General features: G+C 51.1%; 1 long non-coding RNA gene across 3 annotated transcripts in view; it reads right to left on the reverse strand.

Moving 5' to 3' along the window:
- Positions 1-9,730, reverse strand: part of LOC129694560 (uncharacterized) — a 14,785-nt gene extending 5,055 nt beyond the window's left edge. For 2 of the 3 annotated variants that reach the window (XR_008723014.1, XR_008723012.1), the window contains exon 1: positions 8,825-8,962. This is a non-coding gene — a long non-coding RNA (uncharacterized LOC129694560). Of the gene's footprint in view, positions 1-8,824; positions 8,963-9,650 lie in introns of those variants that run through there. The other variant, XR_008723013.1, reaches the window with a different exon arrangement.
- Positions 9,731-10,618: the final 888 nt, after the last annotated feature.

Below are 10,618 nucleotides of genomic sequence, written 5' to 3' on the forward strand. Positions count from 1 at the left end.
GTGACCCCATATAGTGACCCCTATATAAAGTGACCCCTATATACAGTGACCCCTATATACAGTGAACCCTATATACAGTGACCCCTATATACAGTGGCCCCCTGATGAAGTGACCCCTATATAAAGTGACCCCATATAGTGACCCCTATATACAGTGACCCCTATATAGTGACCCCTATATACAGTGACCCCTATATAGTGGCCCCTATATATAGTGACCCCTATATACAGTGACCCCTATATACAGTGACCCCTATATACAGTGACCCCCTATATACAGTGACCCCTATATACAGTGACCCCTATATACAGTGACCCCTATATACAGTGACCCCTATATACAGTGACCCTTATGTAGTGACCCCTATATACAGTGACCCCTATATACAGTGACCCCTATATACAGTGACCCCTATATACAGTGACCCCTATATAAAGTGGCCCCGTTTATCTCCTGGCAACCAATATTTTTACATCACTATAGCCCGCCACTGTCTGGAGGAACAGGGGAAATGTCTCCAAGATCCTGTCTGTTTGTTACAGGTTGACAAGGAAGGGTGGGGGAGGAAATAGAACAGGAAGAGCAAGGTCATCAAAGAATAGTTGCCTTAGCAACGTCCTGGCCTTTCTGCTGCTGCTGCTGTTGTTGCTGCTGCTGTTGCTGCTGCTGTTGCTGCTGCTGTTGTTGCTGCTGCTGCCGTGTGTGTCTGCGTACAATATCGTGGCCTTATCACTAACGTCAGCGCTATCTCCACCATTGGGAGGTTGGGTTCCTAGTTTCAACCTCAACACCTGCTGCTCCACCCCAACCGTTAGTACATTTATCGCTAACGCCCAGTCACACCCACGGTACATCTGGGCAGCGGGTAGAGCTGCTGCCTCACAGCGCCACAGACCCAGGTTGGATCCTGACTACGGGTGCTGTCTGTACGGAGTTTGCACGTTCTCCCCGTGACCTGCGTGGGTTTTCTCCGGGTGCTCCGGTTTCCTCCCACATTCCAAAGACGTGCGGGTTTGTAGGTTAATCGGCTTTTGTAAATTGTCACAATGGGATATTACTAATTTACGGGTGATCATTGGTCAGTATGGACTCGGTGGGCTGAAGGGCCTGTTTGCAAGCTGTATCTCCAAGCTCCTGGGCCAGTTGGCACAAACTACTCCATAGATCTGACCCACATTCCATGGCCTTACCCGTGTCTCAGCACCTCGAACTGAACCTATCCCTGTTTCTGTACCCCACCCAAAACATCACCCATCCCTTATCTCCAGAGATACAGAGACTGTCGCTTGTCCCGCTGAGTTACTCCAGCACTTTGTGTCCACTTGCAGTTCAATGACAAAGTTTGCAGATGATACAAGAATTGGCCTTAAGTGACAGGAGCAGAATTAGGAATGAGTGGGTTAATGTACGATGAGCGTTTGTCGGCGTTGAGCCTGTACTCACTGGAGTTTAGAAGGATGAGCGGGGACATCATTGATACAGAATAGTGAAAGGCCTGGATAGAGTGGATGTGGAGAAGATGTTTCCACTAGTGGGAGAGTCTAGGACCAGAGGCCACAACCTCAGAATTAAAGGACGTTCTTTTAGAAAGGAGATGAGGAGGAATTTCTTTAGTCAGAGGGTGGTGAATCTGTGGAATTCATTGCTACAGACGGCTGTGGAGGCCACAAGTCAGTGGGTATTTTTAAGGCAGAGATAGATAGATTCTCGATTATGATACGATAAACTTTATTCATCCCCGGAGGGAGATTTTTCTGCCGACTGTCACAACGCACAAGGTATAAAAACTTGAAATTAAAAACAAAAAGGAAAAGACAAGGGCCTGATGTCTGTCAGCCATGACAGCAGTGTCATTGGAACAAACGTACAAACACTCAGACTTACTCGCTGGGCAGAGGATTCTAAACTAGAGTTCCGCACTGGTTCCCCTTTGGTCTCCCACCGTCCCTTAGAGTGTTCCCCCCGCCCCAACACCAGGTCCCCATTGTCTTCCCCTCCCCCCTTGCACTCCACCTCCACCAAGGCTCCACCTCCACCTCCACCTCCACCGAGGCTCCACCTCCACCGAGGCTCCACCTCCACCTCCACCGAGGCTCCACCTCCACCGAGGCTCCACCTCCACCGAGGCTCCACCTCCACCTCCACCTCCACCTCCCACCTCCACCGAGGCTCCACCCTCCACCTCCACCGAGGCTCCACCTCCACCTCCACCGAGGCTCCACCTCCACCGAGGCTCCACCTCCACCGAGACTCCACCTCGACCGAGGCTCCACCTCCACCTCCACCGAGACTCCACCTCCACATCTCCACCGAGGCTCCACCTCCACCTCCACGAGGCTCCACCGAGGCTCCACCTCCACCTCCACCGAGGCTCCACCTCCACCTCCACCGAGGCCGAGGCTCCACCTCACCTCCACCGAGGCTCCACCTCCACCGAGGCTCCACCTCCACCTCCACCGAGGCTCCACCTCCACCTCCACCGACCTCCACGGCTCCACCTCCACCACCACCGAGGCTCCACCTCCACCTCCACCTCCACCTCCACCTCCACCGAGGCTCCCTCCACCTCCACCGAGGCTCCGCCTCCAACCTCCACCTCCACCGAGGCTCCACCTCCACCGAGGCTCCACCTCCACCGAGGCTCCACCTCAACCACCACCGAGGCTCCACCTCCACCTCCACCTCCACCGAGGCTCCACCTCCACCGAGGCTCCACCTCCACCTCCACCTCCACCTCCACCGAGGCTCCTGCTCCCACAACGGGCCTCTCCACCCAGCTTCTACGCAGCCCCCTGGGAGGCCTGTGGGGCAAGTCGGGCCCGGCCAGGGGTAGGGACATATGTTCGGCAGGTAGATCGGGCACTTGCGGCTGCCCTGGGCTCAAATGTACGGGTATCAGGGTTTATGGGGAACGGGGATAGCAGGGAGCGATAGATCTGCCATTATTGAATAGACTCGATGGGCCGAATGGCATAATTTTCCTGGCCCTTATGATCTTAATCAAGAATCAGGGGGTTGAGAAGAAATGTTAGGAGGATGTTGGTGAAACTGGCAAATAGGATTTAACTGAGGGAAGCAAGATGTCATGGATTTGAGAAGATAAACAAGGGAGAGATGATAAATGGGAGGTTATTGAGGTGTGGACGAACGTTTCACAGAGTGCTGGACAAACGTTTCGTTTCACAGAGTGCTGGAGTAACTCAGCGGGTCAGGCAGCATCTGTGGGGAACATGGATAGGTGACGTTTCACAGAGTGCTGGAGTAACTCAGTGGGTCAGGCAGCATCTGTGGAGAACATGGATAGGTGACGTTTGGGGTCAAGACCCTTCTTTAGACAGTAGGTGTGTGCAGTGTAACTGATGTCTGTGTGAGCTATAGGGGGGGGCATTGACAACGTTGATGATGGGAGATTTGACCACTCACTACATTGAGCTGGCAATAGGAGGTGGAGACTGATATTAAGGATTATTTCTGTAGTTAGATCTGGAGGCGTGTGTTTTCACATTTCAGTACCTCTTGCCTGATGGGAGAGGGGAGAAGAGGGAGTGACCGGGGAGGGGACAAGGGAGAGCCAGTGGATGTAATGTGCCTGGACTTTCAGGAAGCATTTGATAAGGTCCCACACAGGAGATTATTGGACAAAATTAGGGCACATGGTATTGGGGGTAGAGTGCTGACATGGATAGAGAAGTGGTTGGCAGACAGGAAACAAAGAGTAGGGATTAACGGGTCCCTTTCAGATTGGCAGGCAGTGACTAGTGGGGTACCACAAGGCCCGGTGCTGGGACCAGCAGTGACTAGTGGGGTACCGCAAGGCTCGGTGCTGGGACCACAGCTGTTTACAATATATATCAATGATTTGGATGAAGGGATTCAAAGTAACATTAGCTAATTTGCAGATGACACAAAGCTGGGTGGCAGTGTGAACTGTGAGGAGGATGCTATGAGAATGCAGGGTGACTTGGACAGGTTGGGGGAGTGGGCAGATGCACGGCAGATGCAGTTTAATGCGGATAAATGTGAGGTTATCCACTTTGGTGGCCACAACGGGAAGGCAGATAATTATCTGAATGGTATCAGTGCAATGTAAATTGTTGATCCTTGCCCAGATACGACACAAGCCCGTCCCCTCCCCCCGTTGTCCACTTTAAACTCGCAGCTGCAATCTTGTGCAAGTGTCATCATATTTATGGGAAGGGCGGCAGAATAAGGAAGTTAAAGAGGGAACAAGAAGATGTCTGATGCGTGAACAACTGAACTCTGATACAGGGGCCATAGAGACAGGTCGGGGGGGGGGGGGGGGAGAAGAGAGGTGGGGGGAGAGGAGGGGAGGGTGGGGGGGGAGTGAGGTGAGGTGGGAGGGGGAGGTGAGGGGGAGTCGAGGGGTGGGGAGGTGAGGGAGGGGGGGGGAGGTGAGAAGGGGAGTCGAGGGGTTGGGAGGTGAGGTGAGGGGAGTGGTGAGGTTGAGGGGGGGGGTGAGGTGAGGTGAGGGGGGGGGAGAAGAGAGGTGGAGGGGAGAGGAGGGGAGGGGAGGAGGTGAGGTGAGGGGGGGGGAGGTTGAGGGGTGAGAGGTTGAGGGGAGGTTAGGTGAGGGGAGAAGAGAGGGGGGGGGAGAAGAGAGGTGGAGGGAGGGGAGTGGGTCGGGGAGGGGGAGTTGAGGGGAGGGGAGTTGAGGTGAGGTGGGGAGGGGGAGGGGAGGGAGGAGGGAGGGGGAGGGGAGGGGAGGGGGAGGTGAGGGGAGGGGGAGGGGAGGAGGGAGTTGAGGGGGAGTGGTGGGGAGGGGGGGGGGGGAGGTGAGGTGAGGTTGAGGGGGGTGAGGGGGAGGGGGAGGAGTGGCGGGGAGGGTGAGGTGAGGTGAGGGGGAGGGGGGGTGAGGTGAGGTGAGGTGAGGTGAGGGGGAGGGTCACATATCTGCAAAGTATCTCAGACACTAGGCTGGATCCAAGTCACAACCAATAATTGAGGGGTTGTCCACATCAAGTCAAGTCAAGTCTATTTGTCACATACACATACGAGATGTGCAGTGAAATTAAAGAATGACACATCTGACCCATCCAAACATCTCTGGATGTTGTTACTGTCCCAGCCTCCACCGCCTCCAATGGCAGCTCGTTCCATTTATCCACCACCCTGTGTGTGTGAAAAATCTACCCCTCAGATCCATTGAAATCTCCCCTCTCCCCTTTGACCTACGCTCCCTAGTGTCACACACCCCAACCATGGGACACTTCCACATCTTTCCTACAACAGAGTGACCAAAACTAAATGCAATGCTCTAAAGTTTCACAATGAAAGCCGTTCGCTTTCTTCACTGCCTGCTGTACCTGCGTGCTTACTTTCAGTGACTGGTGTACAAGCACACCCTGGTCTCGTTGCACCTCCCCTTCTCCTAATCTGACACCATTCAGATAATACTCTGCCTTCTTGTTCTTGCCACCAAAGTGGATAACCTCACATTTATCCACACTACTCACACAACCTGTCCAAGTCACCCTGCCTGCAGCCTCATAGCATCCTCCTCACAGCTCACACTGCCACCCAGCTTTGTGTCATCTGCACATTTGGAGATGTTACATTTAATTCCCTCGTCTAAATCATTAATATATATTGTAAACAACTGTAGTCCCAGCACCGAGCCTTGCGGCACCCCACTAGTCACTGCCTGCCACTCTGAAAAGGACCCATTTCCTGTCTGCCAACCAGCTCTGTATCCATGTCAATACCCTACCCCCAATACCATGTGCTCTAATTTTGCACACTAATCTCTTGTGTGGGACCTTGTCAAAGGCTTTTTGAAAGTCCAGATACACTACATCCACTGGCACTCCCTTATCCATTCTACTTGTTACATCCTCAAAATATTCAAACATATTAATCAAGCATGATTTCCATATATCATAAATCCATGCTGACTCGGACCGATCCTGTCACTGCTTTCCAAATGCGCTGCTATAACATCTTTAATAATTGACTCGAGCATCTTCCCCACGGCCGATGTAAGGCTAACTGATCTATAATTCCCCGTTTTCTCCCTCCCTCCTTTCTTAAAAAGTGGAGTTACATTGGCTACCGTCCAGTCCGCAGGAACTGATCCAGAGTCGAGAGAACATTGGAAAATGATCACCAATGCATCCACGATTTCTAGGGCCACCTCCTTGAGTCCTCTGGGATGCAGACCATCAGGCCCTGGGGATTTATCTGCCTTCAGTCCCAACACCATTTTCTGACTAATGTGGATTCCCTTCAGTTCCCCCCTCCCACTAGATCCTCGGTCCCCGAGTATTCCTGCAAGATTGTGACTTCCTTAGTGAAGACAGAACTCGTTCAACTGTTCTGCCATTTCCGTGTTTCCCATTATAAATCCACCTGTCTCTGACTGTAAGGGACCTACATTTGGCTTCTCTAATCTGTAGTCTTGTCCTTTTTCCTTCTCACATACCAAAATAAACTTTAGAGTCAGTTTTTATTTTCCCCGCAAGCTTTCTTTCACCCTGATAATTAACCCCTTTGTCCTCCTCTGTTCTAAATCTCTCCCAGTCCTCTGGTTTGCTGCTTTCTCCGGCCAATTTATATTCCTCTTCCTTGGATTTAACAAGATCCTTCCCTCGTCAGCCACGGTTGAGCCATCTTCCCAGTTTTATTTTTTCACCAAACAGGGATGAACAAATTCTGGAGTTACATAGAAACATAGAAAATAGGTACAGGAGTAGAGGCCATTCGGCCCTTCGAGCCAGCACCACCATTCAATATGATCATGGCTGATCATCCAACTCAGTATCCTGTACCTGCCTTCTCTCCATACCCCCTGATCCCTTTAGCCACAAGGGCCACATCTAACTGCCTCTTAAATATAGCCAACGAACTGTGGCCTCAACTACCTTCTGTGGCAGAGAATTCCAGAGATTCACCACTCTCTGTGTGAAAAATGTTTTTCTCATCTCGGTCTTAAAAGATTTCCCCCTTATCCTTAAACTGTGACCCCTTGTTCTGGACTTCCCCAACATCGGGAACAATCTTCCTGCATCTACCCTGTCCAACCCCTTAAGAATTTTGTAAATTTCTATAAGATCCCCCCTCAAAGATCGATACACACTGTGTGTGCTCGCAGAAATCTGTGTTGTATGACTGCTTATCAGTACATTGTCCTGTCTGTATGTTGAGCCACGTCAAAGAAGAATTTCTGTTACGACAGACAATAAAGTTTTCTGAATCTGAATCTGAATCTTCTGAATTCTATCGAGTACAAGCTGAGTCTATCCAGTCTTTCTTCATATGAATGTCCTTCCATCCCAGGAATCAGTCTGGTGAACCTTCTCTGTACTCCCCCCTCTATGGCAAGAATGTCCTTCCTCAGATTAGGAGACCTGGAGTTCATCCATGCAGTCTTTAAATCTTCACCATTGCATCTCCACCGACAACCCTTCAAGTATAATTTTCCAGCCTATCCGATCCAATTCCCGTCTCATACCTTCAAAGTCTCCTTTATTCAAGTTCAGGACCCTAGTCTCTGAATTAAACGTGTCATTCTCCAACCTAATGCAGAATTCCACCATATTATGGTCACTGTTGCCAAGGGGCCTTTGCACGACAAGATCTCTAACTCATCATTCCTCATTATACAATACCTAGTCTAGGATGACCTGTTCTCTAGTTGGCTCCTCTACATATTGGTCTAAAATAACATCCCGTATACATTCCAGGAAATCCTCCTCCTCAGCACTGTTACCAATTTGTTGGCCCAATCTATATGTAGATTAAAGTCACCCATGACAACCACTGTACCGTTACTACACGTATCCCTAATTTCCTGCTTGATGCTATCCCCAACCTCCCAACTGCTGTGTGGTGGTCTGTATACAACTACAAGTCTTTTCTGCCCTTGGCTATTTCCCAGTTCTACCCAAACCGATTCTACAACATCCAAGCTGATGTCTCTCATTGCTATTGCATAAGTCTTCTCTTTAACCCACCTCTTCCTTTCTGTCCAAACTTCCTGAATATCGAATGCCCGTGGATGTTTAGCTCCCAACCTTGGTCACCCTGGAGCCATGTCTCTGTAATCCCAACTAGATCATATTCCTACAGGTGACATTTCACAGAGTGCTGGAGTAACTCAGCGGGTCAGGCAGCATCTGTGGACAACATGGATAGGTGACGTTTCAGAGTGCTGGAGTAACTCAGCGGGTCAGACATGCAGCATCTGTGGAGAACATGGATAGGTGACGTTTCACAGAGTGTTGGAGTAACTCAGCGGGACAGGCAGCATCTGTGGAGAACATGGATAGGTGATGTTTCACAGAGTGCTGGAGTAACTCAGCGGGTCAGGCAGCATCTGTGGAGAACATGGATAGGTGACGTTTCACAGAGTGCTGGAGTAACTCAGCGGGTCAGGCAGCATCTGTGGAGAACATGGATAGGTGACGTTTCACAGAGTGCTGGAGTAACTCAGCGGGTCAGGCAGCATCAGAACATGGATAGCACAGAGTGCTGGATAAACTCAGCGGGTCAGACATGCAGCATCTCTGGAGAGAGAAATAGCTGATATTTCGGGTCGGGACCCTTTTTCTAGTACAAGCCTCAGTCCTGGACTTTACCTGGTCATTTGTGTCCAGGGGGGTCATTGTGCGAATGGACACCACAGCCCCCATCTCTGCAACATCCTCACATCCAGGATTATGCTGAGTTAACACGTTTTACATACATTGTACAAAATGCGTTTGAAAACTAAAAACTGCGAGGGCAGCAAAAATCTAAACTAGACTGCATCCGTTCAACAGAAACACGCGGCTGGGACAGAGTGAGGCAGGTCGCGGGTAAACTTACCCCAAAGGTCCTGTCCAGGCGAAGACTTTCACATAAACCTCAATGTAGCTTCACCCACTCACTGGCTGGCACCTGGTGAATATAGTGGCCGTGGTAAATGCCCCACGCTGCTCACCGCTCACTGCTACACTCCACCTCACACACTCCACACTACACTACACTACACACACTACACTGCCCCACACACACACTACCCCACACACACACACTACACTATACACACACTGCCCCACACACACACACTACACTATACACACACTACACCCCAGACTACCCCACACACACACTACCCCACCCCACACACACACACACTACACTATACACACACTACCCCACACACACTGCCCCACACACACACACTACCCCACACAGACTACCCCCACACACACTACACCCCACACACTACACACACCCCACCCCACACACACACCACCACACACACACCACACCACACACCACACACACACACACTACACCCCACAGACTACCCCACACACACTGCCCCACACACACACACACTATACACACACACACCCACACACACACTACACTATACACCACACACTACCCCACACACTACATACTACATACCCCGCCCCACACACACACTACACTACACACACTCCACACCCCACCTACACTAATCCCCACACACTACATACTACACCCCACACACACTACCACACACATACCACCCCACCCCACCTACACTACACTATACACACACTGCCCCACACACACTACACTATACACACACTGCCCCACACACACTACACTATACACACTACCCCACACACACTACACACTCCACCTACACTACACTTACCCCAGTCCGCTCTCCGTTGACAACTCTCTCCCCGCTCTGCACCACTTCCTTTCAACAGCCTCTTAAAAGGGCAACACCTGTGAGTACAAGGGGGGGGGGGGGGGGGGGGGTGACTCTGAAGCTGTTCCCCTCCTCGGTTTGACAGTATTCACATTCCAGACCCCATGTTGTGACTCACCGCGTCCCGCTGTAAACTTACTCCTCAAGCTGTGGGCCCCACTTTAAATGTAGATCATGAAGGGAAAAGTCCCGAAGATGTTGTCATATTAAAATATTAAAGTGTGTGTGTGCCAGTGATGGGTGTGTGTGTGTGTCAGGTGTGTCAGTGTGTGTGTCAGTGTGTGTGTGTGTGTGTGTGTGTGTGTGTGTCAGTGTGTGTGTGTGTCAGTGTGTGTGTGTGTGTCAGTGTGTGTGTGTCAGTGTGTGTGTGTGTGTGTCAGTGTGTGTGTGTGTGTGTGTGTGTGTGTGTGTGTGTGTGTGTGTGTGTGTGTGTGTGTGTGTGTGTGTGTGTGTGTGTGTGTGTGTGTGTGTGTGTGTGTGTGTGGGGTGTGTGTGTGTGTGTGTCAGTGTGTGTGTGTGTCAGTGTGTGTGTGTGTGTCAGTGTGTGTGTGTGTGTCAGTGTGTGTGTGTGTCAGTGTGTGTGTGTGTGTGTCAGTCAGGGTGTGTGTGTGTCAGTCAGGGCGTGTGTGTGTCAGTGACAGGTGTGTGTGTCAGTGATGGGTGTGTCAGTGACGGGTGTGTCAGTCAGGGTGTGTCAGTGTGTGTGTGTGTCAGTGTGTGTGTGTGTCAGTGACGGGTGTGTGTGTGTCAGTGTGTGTGTGTGTGTCGGTCAGGGTGTGTCAGTCAGGGTGAGCCATGTGTACCTGAGGCTCCAGTGTATTTCTAACCCAACCTCACACCCCTTGCTCTGTGTGTGTCAGTGACGGGTGTGTGTGTGTGTGTCTGGGTCAGTGTGTGTGTCAGTCAGC

Source organism: Leucoraja erinacea, unplaced genomic scaffold, assembly GCF_028641065.1.
Source record: "Leucoraja erinacea ecotype New England unplaced genomic scaffold, Leri_hhj_1 Leri_70S, whole genome shotgun sequence".
NCBI lineage: Eukaryota > Metazoa > Chordata > Chondrichthyes > Rajiformes > Rajidae > Leucoraja > Leucoraja erinaceus.